Raw genomic sequence first — 12,898 nt, forward strand, 5'->3', positions numbered from 1 at the left:
ACTGTACTATGATTTTAGCGTGTGTGTGTGTGTGTGTGTGTGTGTGTGAGCAAAGTTAGGAGGAGGCTGACAGGACTAATGTACGACCCGCTCACGTCTCCGTGTCGCCCGGGCCGCAGATTCCTGGATCTCTTTAGGTTGTGGTTCTCTGTGTGGGTTTCTGCAGCAAAGAGAGACATTCCGGAGGGGCTCGCGAGGTGAGCGCTGCGGGGTTCGGTCCTAAAGTTCCAGCCGTGTAGGGAGGGCGACTCTGGACGCCGCTGTGAGCACAGCCCCAAGGTGTGCTCGCCACACAGGCAGGATCCGCCTTCAGGGCCCTTCCTGACAAGGCGCAAGAGTAAGTGATTTATTAAAAACTAAGGAATGGCAATAATAAAAATCATTCAATGGCAAAAAAGGGAAGATTTACTTAAAAACGAAAAAAAAAAAAAGAAAAAAACCAAAACAAAACCCGACCCTTGAAGTGCCTCGCGGGTGTTTTGTTTCTGGCGACGGGACGCGGGCGGCGAGCGGGCAGTCGGCTGGTCGGGGCCCGCCGCCCGGGGAGCAGCGCCCAGCCCGTTGCTCTCGCCCCGCGCGCGCTGTTCCGCGGCCCGGGGACCCGAGGAGGCGGTCGCGCCGCCGCCTCCGATTGGCGGAAAAATGGCAACAAGCGGGCGGGGCGGCAGCGACGGCGGCGGGAGGCACCGCGGGCCCGCCCGCCTGGGGAACCCCGAGTCCCCGCGCGGGGCCCCGCCCCGGCCTCGCCCCGGGCCTGCCGCCGCCGCCGCGCCGCGCTCCCATTGGTGCGGGGGCGGTGACGTGCGCGAGCGGGCGCCGGGGCCGGGCCGGGGGCGGGCGCGCGGCTGATGAAACCCGGCGCCGGAGCCCGCGCGCCCTCCACGCTCCATTCAGTCGGCGCGGGCAGGTGTGAGCCGCAGGTCCGCGGCGGGGCGGGGCGGGCGCGAGGCCAGCAGGCAGCCCGGACCGCAGCCCCCGCTCCCTGCGCGCCGCGCCTCCGCCCGGCGGCCGTCCCTGCGGCCGCGCGCGCCTGAGTCCCTCGGCGGACGAGCCCGCACCCTGCCACCGCCCGCCCGCCCGCCCGCCGGCTCGGTGAGTGCCCGGCCGCCGCCCGCGCCAGGGCAGCCGCCCGGGTCCGGGTCACCTTGGAGGGGCCCCGGCGCCGCGGGCGGCCGCGGGAGGGCGGCGCGGGCGGCGGTGAGGGGCGGGCGGCGGGGCGCTGGCCTCCCCGGGGTGGGCGAGGGCAGGGCGGGCGCGGGGCTGTGCGCGCGGGGCCGGTGCCCATGCGGCCGCCTCCGCCACCGGAGTCCATTTTGGTTCCCTGGAGGCGCGGCGTGGTGCATGATGCAACACCGACAGGGAACGTGGACGACCCGGCGCCGCCGGGATGCCGGCCGCGCGCGCCTGCAGGCGACCCCCGCCGGGCCCCCCGGAGCGGTCGGGGCGGGCCGGGGGCGCGAGCGGCCCGGGCCCGCGGGCCAGGCCGGGCGGCATCCGGAGGCCTGCCCTTACATGGCGCGGAGCGCGGCACCCCGCCCCGCCACGAGGTCCGCGATGTGTCATCGCCGCGGCGGGAGCCCGCCCTGCGCCCGCGGGGGTGGTCCCGCGGCAGGTGGCCGGCCCGGGGACCGCGGCGCCCACCTCTCCTCCTGGGCTGGCGTCGCGCCCCGGCCCGCCCACGCCTCTTGTCTGAGTTTCCAGGGGTATTTCGGGGAAGTTCCCCCCGCGGGTGGGCTTCCTTGTGACCCGATTTGACCTGGGAAGGCCGAGCTCTTCAAGCTTTCCAGATGGCTTGGAGCGAGAGGAAGTTCTTCCGGCTTAAATAAAGACAACCGATCCCCGCGTGCTCCGTGCTGCGTAGCACAGAACTCTAGACCGGGCAGGTCTGGCAGGCGGTCTGCACCTGTGTGCGCAGAGCAGCCTGGTGTTGTAGTGCTGCTACAGGGTGCCGTTTTAGCTCCTTCCCCTTTTCCGTGGGTGTGGGAACCAGATACCAGTCAGTGGTGTTTGGCTTCACGATTAGGGTAGTAGAGAGACATGCGCCTTCAGGAGGGAAACTAAACCTCCCAATACACGTGGTGGGGCTCGCCCTACAGAAGAAACCCAGGGTTGTGTTTTACTCCAGATTTAGTTCTAGGGGGAGAGGGTTGGGATTTCATTCCCTGGTGTAGTTTCCTACACGTGTGCCCTTTAAAATTTGACCAGCAGAACTGTGTGTGTGTTGGGGTATGGCTGGATTTTCTAATTGTCTTCAATTTGGATTATAACTTACTTGGGAGGTACAGTAACATGTCTTGCCCTTTATGCTTGCTTCAGATAATAGGAAACCATGATACATTTATTCCCTTGATATTTTTAGTTGGTCTCAGTGGAAATTATTCTTATTTTTATATGAACACACCCTTCTGTCATTAAAACAAAAGGTCTTAAGTCACACAATCAGAATAGAAGTGAGGGGACGAAGTCAACAATGGTTTAAATAGTTTTGAAAGGTTTAGCATATTACGGTCATGTTTAATCATTACAGATGAATTTAAAGAGAGTCAGAGGAGTTCTGACTAAACAAACGGGGCAAGACTTAATAGAGATCAGAAATGTACGCAGTTGTTTGAATCTGGATTTGAGTCACATGAGTGCTCTTATGCATAGAATTATTTGCTTTAGAGGAAAAGGCTTGGAAGACAAGATTGCTGACCTCGGGGAGCTTGAATTCTAAGGCATGTTAATTATATTTGGTATAAATACGTGTTTATTGGTTTTTCCACTCTGGAGTTTCTTTTCTACGGAGACTTGGAGGGCCCAGCATTATGTCTAATTGGATTGATCCCTTTTCATTATTAACTATGTGTTTGGAGGTATTGGTTTATTAATCCTAGGGAGGAATTTGAAACAGGGATAAGTACTGGAGAGAAACATTTTCCTCTAATGCAGAGGCATCTTGTAGGTGTTTATCATTCCACCTGGTTCTTGGTCCTCATTTCAAGCAGGACCTGTGGATGGGACCCTAGTGTTTTTCTGTATGATTGGTCTCGTCAGACCTGGGGACTCTCTACTACTGCCCTGTTCCACTTGAGGGCAGATGCTGTGGATGGACCATGAGGACTTGGCTTTTACTTTGGATGCGGTGGGGAACCATCACAGGATTACTTTAAATGCTCCATGGAGAAGAGATGGAGGGTAGGGGGAGTGGGTAGTAATAGAAGCAGGGAGACCAGTTCAGACTTATAACTTAAGTTTGGAATAAAATCCGGCTTCAGGTAATTTGTGCACAAGAGAGAGTGACCATATGTCATTTCCTTCAGAGGTGATGGCAGCTTAGACTGGGATGGAAATGATAGAAATGTGAGGTGGTTGAGTTCTGCTCCACCTTATCTACTTATTCCATCTGTAGATTTTAAAGGGAGACTCAACAGGCTTGGCCAGTGGAGTCTATGTGAGATATGAAGGAGGTCAAATATGATTCCGAGGAATAGAGCTGCCATATTATATTAACGAGATGGGGAAAGTAGAGGAATGAGCGTGAAGAACTTTTTAAAAAGTCACAACTGACTTTTTTTTTTTTTTTTTTTTTTTAGGTATTTCCATCCTCAAGGGACAGGGCTGAACTAGATCTGTTCTCAGGGGCCCTTCTCAGGTACATGACTGCTTTGTAGCCACCTGCCCCAGGGTGGTGGCTTCCTTCCTTTTCACCTAGCCTTCTTGCTTCCTCACACCTAACATGGGGATCTCTTGGTGCTTGCAGCCTAGCCTCCCTGTGCTCCCCTGCCACTCTCCAATGGGTAACTTGGCTGTGGGTTTGTCCTAGTGCCAGAAGGAGGACCCTCTGCCACCTGGAGTGTGCCTTCTTTTTCATCCTTGGGCCTTCAGGGCACCTGCCTTCCAGGTGTTTCTTGTGCCTTAGGTCACTGGCATTGGATCCCACGCCAAGGTTCTATCTACCACAAGGATTTTAGTTCTCTTCCATCCACAGAATAGAGGAGTACCATCTCTCATGGCAGATTTACAGTCTTGTAGTAAACTTGAGATGAACAATCTTGTAGTAAACTTGAGAGGCTTCTTTTTCCTCTTTTTCCATAATTCACTCCCACCAACTCCAAAGCAGCAAAGCAGCTTTGAAAATAACTCCCCTGCAATTGTTTAAACTGCTCCTGAGTTTTCCATAGGAGGTTTTAGTGCATTTACTGCCTGTGAGTTAGAAGAATGGGCAACAAAATGGCAAAACAATCTGGTGGACTGCTAAGTATGTTCATTCCACTCTAAAGTCATGCCTTCAGATACGTGGCATTGGCAGTACTCTGGGTGAAGCTGGGTTTACCTTACCCACTGGTCAGGATTTGTCCCTTCTAGGGGAGCACAGGTTGTAGGAAAGACATTTCTGAACATTGGGATAGATTCTGGTATAGCATTGACCCATCCTGCCATGCCCAATGTCTTTCATTTGGCTTTTTCCCTCTCTTGATTGTTGGTAAAGTTTCGGACTGCCAGATGGTACGTTTGGTGAACAAACGGCATAAACGAGTTAGAGCTGTGTGTGGTTAGAGGCATTTACAACGTCAGTACAGCCTGAACTGATGTGCCCGGAGATGAAGGAGGTGGCTCAGGGGAGCTGACAACAAGTAGTATGAATGCTGGGAACAGCACCACGGAAGGGTTCTGGAGTCCTGGCTTTCCTACTCTGTGTGTAGCTCCCAGAAAGGCATTTAGACTTTCTCAACTCCATAGACTTGCTCCATCCATAGGTGGAGGAAGCCTTCCCTCTTGGCCTCACAATAATGAAGCTCACGAACTATGAATTCCATAGTATTCTGTGGATGAATAAAGGTACCAAATCAATACATTTAGGTTTCTTTCATGAAGTAAGTTCTTTCTGTTAGCAGTCTACTATCCTGATTATGGCAACCGAAATCAAGTTCAGGGAAGCTTTCAAAGGCTGTTGCCAGGTGGACCTATCTGAAGCTGGAAGAAAGAATGTCCCACGGCTTGCTTGGGCTGTGCACCTTTATTTTTCTTTTCCTTTCCTTTTCTTTTCTTTTTTTTCTTTCTTTTCTTTTCTTTTTTTCTTCTCTTCTCTTTTTTTTCCTTCCTTCCTTCCTTCCTTCCTTCCTTCCTTCCTTCCTTCCTTCCTTCCTTCCTTCTTCTTTCTTTCAGATTTTATTTATTTATTCATGAGAGACACACAGGGGCAGAGACACAGGCAGAGAAGCAGGCTCCCTGTAGGGACCCTGATGTGGGACTTGATCCCAGGACCCTGGGATCACAACCTGAGCCAAAGGCAGATGCTCAACCACTGAGCCACCCACGTGGTGTCCCGGGCTGTGCGTATTTCTGTATCTTCTCTTCCTCTCTCCGGAGTAGATCATCTGCTTTTTCTTCTCTTTTCTAGAAGCACAGAAGAAACGGGCAGTTTTGTTTCTTTAACGTCCTGTATTTCTGCTATAGTATTTTCTCCAGAATGTTCAGATAACGTTCTTGACTGTGAGAACAACCATCTATTTTCCCGTTTGTTTGGGAGTGGGTCCTACATCCTGTGCTCCGTGTATTGCAGAATCTTCATTGTAGTGACCAGCTGGCAGTGCTGACTCTGGGCTGCAGAGGAGTGGCCTCTGCTGTGTGGCCAGCCTCAGTTCTCCTTGCATATGCACTGTGGGGTCATAAGAGATGCCATGAGTGCCTCATGCAGAAAGGGGTAGGTCTCCAAGTGGGGTCTGCTGACAGGATAAGTGCCTTTCCTCACGTATTTCTCACATTTAAATCCCTTTCCATATTGTTTGCATAATAATCGGCTTCTCTTACCTTACGGGATTGAGAGGATTTAAGTGGGGTAGTCTATGTTATGTACTTGACACAGCTTCTGGCACATACTAAGTGCTTAGAAGAAATGTTGACTATTATACTGGAAAGAAAACTCAGTGAAGTGTGGAGAAAAATAATTCTCATAACAAGTTTTCTTAACTTTAAGCCAAGGGCTTAAAATGGAATTGTGTCTGGATTGTGGTGGGTGGATGTAGTGCCAAGGTGTTGGGACAGTGAGCCTCTGAGGCATCTGCTGACCCAGGTCCAGGGTCTGTGGATTTGTACAATGGTTCCTGTACCATTGTCCCCTTTAGACCTCTTTACCACTGACCTTTTACAGTTGAGGTCATGGAGGTCATTCTGTGGCCTTTGTGCCACAATGGGGAAGGGAGGCATGGGGGAGGAACCACAGTCTCTGGGGCCATATTGATCCTGACTGCCTTGGTGACCTTGAAGTTGGAAACTCTTTGGGACCAGGGACCTCCTTGGGTATGTAGGGGATCAGGTTCCTTTAGATCTCGGACCTATACACTTTGGGTTTATCCACTTATCCTCTGGAAAGCTGAGCTGATAGCTTACTCCATTCTTAGCACTTGCTGGTATGTATCTGTGTGCGTGCACGTATATGAATAAGAAAATTGTATGTGTGTGTTTTTGGGGGGAGTTTATTTACCCTCGTCATAGTCATCCTGACCCCCACACATTTTGTCTAAATTACCTTGAGGGCTTTGGCTTTAGAAACCAAAGCCAAGCAAACACTTAGGCCACCTCTGTGTTGTTTTCCACTTTATTTCATCCCTTCCTGGAGATGGCAATGGGGGTAGGGGTGGTGGGTACCTGACCTGGGGCAGAAGTGGGAAGGCAAGGGAGCAGACCCACTCTTCCCCACTCTTACTGTTGCTTCATCATTGTTATAACTGTTATCTTCCTATCTTAAGGCTGGGAAGTGTTCTTTTCTTCTGTATCTTCTTATTTGTCTATCAAGTACCATTAACCAGAGTCTGTTTTATCAAATAGGAAGGAAGGAAGACGTCTGGGGTTGGGAAAGATCAAGAATCACCAGCACATACTGTGTGCTTGGCACTTAATGTCTCCATGTAATCCTTATAGCCGCCCAGTGAGGTTGATACTTCTCTATTTTGAGTGATGGGAAGAGGAAGACCTGAGAAGTGATGCAAGTTGCCCCCAGCCACGCAATTGGATAGTAAGTGGCGAATGAGGATTTGAAACCCAGGGGCCTGGCTCTGAGTCCTGGCCATCAGTGTTCCTTAGGGCTATGGGTGGCAGCCTGTGCAAGGTGCTGGCTTCTCCTGGGACTGCGTTCTGGCCTGCCCCCCGCTATGGGCAGTCCCAGGCCTGAGACCTCAGCCCGTGCACCTGCAGCCACTCGGCCCCACACTCCCCTTGGTTTCTGAATGAGCTCTGGAGCTGTGCTTCTGGACAGTACCCTGCTTTTCCTCCACTCCTGGCCTGGAACACAGCGCTTTCCTCCATCCAAGCCCGCAGTGGAGCCCCGGTGCCCCTGGACAGCTGTGCAGGGAGGTGGCTGGACCGGGAGCTGGCATGTGTATGACGGACATCCGTGAGGCTGCCAGCTTCCTGGGTCGCGGTTTGGCATCCTGCTCACCAGGGCAGAAATGGAAGTGGAACTTGCTGTCCAGGCCATGGGGGAACCTTGTTTCACTTTTGTGTGTCTAGCCATCTGGGCCCCCAGAGAGCCCTCTTCAGGGCATCTTATGGGAACCAGGAACTTTACATGGCGGCAGTCACCCAGCCACCCTCTGGGGACCCAGGTGTTGACTGCTCGTTTCCCCAGTGGGCTCAGGGCTGGCTGGCCCAGCCAGGGTAGCAGCCAGGGCCACGAAGCTGGCAGGTGGAGTGGGGAAGACTTTCTCACCCCTCCTGCCTTTCTCCTCCTTTTCTCCGGTGCTGTTCCTGTCTGGTTTGTATAACATTTCAAACTCAAACAAAAGTTACAGCAGCAGTACAAGGAGCTCCTGTGTGTATCTTTTTCTCAAAATCAACTCAGTGTTTATATTTTGCTCCTTCTATCCTTTCTATTTAGGTATCTGTGGGTCCATCGATCTATTGGCACACACCTGTATGCATTTTTTTCCTGAATGATTTGAGAATAAGCTGAAGATATCATGCCCTTTTATTTACCTCTGTGTACTGAAGTATGTATTTCCTAAGAATAAGGATGTTCTCTTGCATAACCTGATACTCTCTTGCATTTCCTGATACTCAAATCAGGAAATTGAACATTATCAATGTTCTCTAGTCCACAGTCCATGTTCAACTATCAGTTGTCCAAATAATGTCCTTTATACCCATATATATGAGTTTGTGTGTTTTTTTTTTAATTTACTCATTAGAGACACAGAGAGGCAGAGACATAGGCAGAGAGAGAGAAGCAGGCTCCCTATGGGGAGCCCGATGCGGGACTTGATCCCAGGACTCTGGGATCATGCCCTGAGCTGAAGGCAGATGCTCAACCACTGAGCCACCCAAGTGCCTATATATATAAAATTTTTATGTGTATGGGAGGGGAACTTTCAAAGGAACTATGGTCTGATTTTCTGTCTTTTAAGTCTTGTTGAGAAAAACGTTTCTGAAAGTTAGAATGGCCATTGTGAAGAATTTGGAAACTACAGAAAAATAAGAGAAGGGGAAAATAAAAATCATTTCTAATTCTATCATAGAGGCTTAGCACCAGGCTGGGTTAAGGGCTTAGCGAAAGGTGGGTGGAAGGCTTTGGCTCAGGGGGACCTGGGCACCCCAGACCTATGCCCCAGACACCCAGGTCAGGAGCCCATGGTATTCTTGGGCTGTGGGGAGGAGCAGGTTCCCTGTCTGGAGCAAAGCAGAGTGGAGTGTTTTTCCTGCCCCTGCCCACCTCTTGGGCGGTTGCCCACCTTAGCAGGTGAACTTAACCATCTCGGAGTAGGGGAGGGTGGAGATCATTAGTAAATACCCAGAACTTGGGATCCCTGGGTGGCGCAGCGGTTTGGCGCCTGCCTTTGGCCCAGGGCGTGATCCTGGAGACCCGGGATCAAATCCACATCGGGCTCCCGGTGCATGGAGCCTGCTTCTCCCTCTGCCTCTGTCTCTGCCTCTCTCTCTCTCTCTCTCTGTGACTATCATAAATAAATAAAAATTAAAAAAAAATACCTAGAACTTGTTCAAGACTTGAAAAGAAATGTTGTAGGTCCTCTCTTGTCCAATATATACCCCGGACTTCCTTGACTTAGCAGAACAGGGAGGAGGGGCCTGGGCCTCAATCCAGAGAAATGGCATGGGCCTCCTGGCAAATATGTGTGGTTATTTAACATGGTTGCCTGCTATTGAGCCTCTTGGGCCCCTACTAGCCAGCCAGCCAGTGGAGAAATAGGAGGTGAAGTTCTAAATTGTGAATTTTGCTCTTTGTCGGTGATTGTGCTGCCCAAAAGTTCCCAGGGGAAGGTTTCAGAACTTGTGTATGAAGTGTGGATCTTGCTCTTGGATTCCATTTATCCAAGCTGCTCTCTTCGTCATCGCCAGTGATAGCTGAAAGGGGCTCCCATTTTCCCGTTTTATTCATTTACTGAGTGAATCTGGGGTCTGGAGTGGTTTTGTTCCAAGAAGCTGCTGTTGCCTTGTCCACGGCTGGTTCCCAATCCTTTGTTACCTCAGTTTCTGTGAGCTATAAACCTGCATTATGTGTGAAAAAGGGCTTCTGAAGGGTGTGATCAAAAGCCTCAAGAATTTTTCCATGTGTTTATTTTTTCTTCTCTTGCACCAGACCCTCTCCTTGAAGAAGCTGGCCTTGAGAGTGACAGGGTGGGCAGCCGCCCAGACTGTGGACACCCTGCTGAGGCCACAGAACTCCTAACCTGCCCAGGTCCGGAGGGCTGCTCTTCAAAGAAACCCTTTGAAGTGCAAACATTTCCTTTCCTGAAAAGAAGGGAAATTGAAATGAAAACCTATTGTTCTGTGCAGACAATGTTCTCTTGGATCAAAGAAGGAGTGAGGCTTATAAAGGGAGATTCACAAATTAGACCTTAATGTGGTGCATGGTGAAGAAGGTGTGATCCTGCTGGTGTGCACTGCCCGGGCTCTCTTGAGTCGGTAAGATTGTATTTTTCTCCCCAACCTAAGGTCCTGAATCAGGTTTTTCATGCTGTATTTTAACTGTATTTCTTATTTGTGTTTTTGTCTTGTGGTAAGCATTTAGAAACATCTTTTGGTAAATTATGACACCATCCGGGATGGAATATTACGTAGCCAATGATAATGACATTTTATTTCTTTTTTGTTTTGAAGATTCATTTATTTAGTTTAGGGGGGTAGGGGGGCAGAGAGAGAGGGAGAGGAAGGGAATCTCAAGCAGACTCCCTGCTGAGTGTGGAGCCCGAGGTGGGACTCCAACCCATGACTCTGAGATCATGACCCGAGCCGAAATCCAGAGTTGGATGTTCAACTGACTGAGCCACCCAGGTCCCCAGAAAATGGCATTTTCAAAGAACACTTGATCCTATGGGAAAAACTTTGCTGTTAAAAGTGAAAGTAAAGTCTGGATGGAGTTTTCCATATTCGGTATTATCTTATCTGAGATATATATATTTGCACAGAAAGGAAACACTATTAAAACTGAACTTTGGTTTATTCACTGACCTGTATGTAGTAGAACCTAAGATAGTGCTCAACAAATATTTGTTGAATGAATATTTTCATAATTAGTAAAATAGTATTTTTAATTTTTATTTTTTTTAGAGAGAGCACTAGAATTGGGGGTGAGGAGAGGGAGAGAGAGAGAGAATTTTAGGCAGGTTCCATGTTTAATTTGAAGCCCAATGCAGGGCTTGATCTCACAACCCTGAGGTCGTGACCTAGGCCAAAATCAAGAGTCAGACACTTAAACTGACTGAGCCACCTAAGCACCACAGTAAAACAGTAGTATTTTAAAGGGGGAAAGTCTTTGAATCAAATAGTAACATTTTGACAGGTAGAAAGAACAACAAATTATTTTAAATTTCTATTGTATTCCTGCCCTGGCATCTCAGTTTGGGGCTTACTTTGTTTTTTGGTACAAATATGTACCACATTTTGTACTTTGGTACAAATCATGGTATGAATGAGTGATTTGACATTTCTAGTTTTAGAATAATTCTGTCCTGTTGAAATTAGAGTATCAGAATGTTAAATTTTTCCTGGGTTGCCTATTAAGCACTTTCACAGATGGGGTAAAATTATGTCTCTTCACATACTCTGTAGCTGATATACCATTGGAGCAGCTTGTTCTGTCCTATTGAGAATTTTGCCTGATTTGTCCAGGATGCCTCATCTTTGAGCATTAATACTGCCATGAAACACTGGCTGTACATTATTCTGATTTCTAAGTTCTTTGAAAACACAGCATCTCATCCTTACCTGCAGTGTAGATTAGCTTTGAAAATGGCCTTGGTCTTGGTGGTTCTTTGCAGGGATGGTGAATGTTACAGCCACTCACCCATAGATTTCCCAGGTGAGATCATTTCATTCCTCTCAGAAGGACACAGGCACTTAGTTTTCAGTGTTGTATCGGTAGCCTTTCCACCATGCCATCCACACAGGATTCTGGAAGCCTGGGCTTTGGGAAGGCTTTCTTCAGGCCATTTGGGATAAGGCTGGTGGTGCCCGCACACTGGTTCTCCTGAGTGTGGCAGCTTTCAGACTCCTGTGGCTGCAGTCCACAATAACAAATCATTTTACACTGTGATCAAGTATGTACACAGAGACATACATATATATAGATTAAAATGAAAGGTTTCATGAAACAGCACACATTATTGTACTTGTGGTGCATTCTGATAATTTTTATTCTTTTCTATTGCATGTTAGAAAAAAGTCCTAGTGATGACTTGCAGTTTGCAAACACTGTTAGGCTTGGGCATGCTACTCTGCAAACCCACCTGCTGCTCCCACCTTGGTGGCCTGAATTTCACGTTCACTGGGCTGGCACGTGGGAGGAATTCTCTGTCCAGACTGGTTTGGACAAAGGCAGTCAGGGGGTAGAGGTTTCTTTTTGTGGTGCTTTGAGGGTTTCTAACTGAAGTGGACATTCTTGTTTGTGATGATTCCCAAGAAGGTATATAGGAACACAAGGCAAGACCTGTGTGAGCGAGTGGGAGGATGGGCAGACTACCTGTTGATGGTGGAGCCCCATGTAGGGCTCAATCCCAGGACCCATGAGATCATGACTTGAGCTGAAACCAAGAGTTGGACCCTTAACCAACTGAACCCCTGTGTATATAATTCTTAAAACAATTGTAAATCAAGGGAATTGATTCTATGAACAAGAGCTTAGTAACAGAATGGAATCAGAACAAGATAAGTTGCCTACTTTGTTGAAACATTGTCTAAATATCTGTCCTTGTTTCTGGTAAACTTCTTTTATTTCTTATGCTTCTCAATAATAATAAATTTATTGTAAGGATTCAGAGTACTTAGTTTACAGTCTTTTAAAAATTCATCTGCAAGATACAAATATTACCACCACTACTGATACTATTTGAGAAGACTCCTCATGAGCTTGATATTTTGCTCTGATATATGTTAATATTATGTGACATAGGGGATAGTCTGTAATTGTAATTGCATAACACATTCCTACAAAAATCTATAACCTCAAATTTGTACAGCTAGTTTTGTTTTAAAAAACTACTTTTGTTGGAAGATGTTCTTTCTAGAGGGCGATCTTGGGTGATATCAGGCAAGAACATTCATTGGTTCTTTGAGTAATCTGAATGGAACTGTGAAGAATGTCTCACTAGTCTTAGAGTTGGATACAATTGGAATTTTGGAAATTATCGGGTATAGTTTGTGGCAGGATTCAGGCCTAATTACTGACTCTCAGGTCTGTGGTCTGAAGAGTCAAGGCAAGGGAATTGCCACCCTAGATATCCTGGGTGATTTTGAGCAAGGGCAGAGGCTGGGGAGAACAGCATACTCTGCACAAAGTGCCATCACAATCCTGTGTTTCTGGCTGTTTTGCCTTGAGGATCTGCAAGGGACTTCTTGCTGAATCACCTCAAGGAGCTGGTGGGAGGTTTGGAGCTTTGTAGGGGTGTTGGCTCCCCTTAGGGGT

At 48.7% G+C, this 12,898-nt stretch overlaps 1 protein-coding gene across 7 annotated transcripts in view; it reads left to right on the plus strand.

Moving 5' to 3' along the window:
• Positions 1-12,898, plus strand: part of SLC7A1 (solute carrier family 7 member 1) — a 139,713-nt gene that overhangs the window by 58,897 nt on the left and 67,918 nt on the right. For 2 of the 7 annotated variants that reach the window (XM_077868243.1, XM_077868239.1), the window contains exon 1: positions 3,576-3,634. The exons of 2 other annotated variants lie outside the window; for them this stretch is intronic. The gene's annotated coding sequence lies outside the window, so the exon portion shown is untranslated. Of the gene's footprint in view, positions 1-1,073; positions 1,093-3,575; positions 3,635-9,780; positions 9,901-12,898 lie in introns of those variants that run through there. 3 more of the 7 variants (XM_077868244.1, XM_077868240.1, XM_077868241.1) reach the window with 2 other exon arrangements.

This window comes from Canis aureus, chromosome 24 (genome assembly GCF_053574225.1).
Source record: "Canis aureus isolate CA01 chromosome 24, VMU_Caureus_v.1.0, whole genome shotgun sequence".
Lineage (NCBI taxonomy): Eukaryota > Metazoa > Chordata > Mammalia > Carnivora > Canidae > Canis > Canis aureus.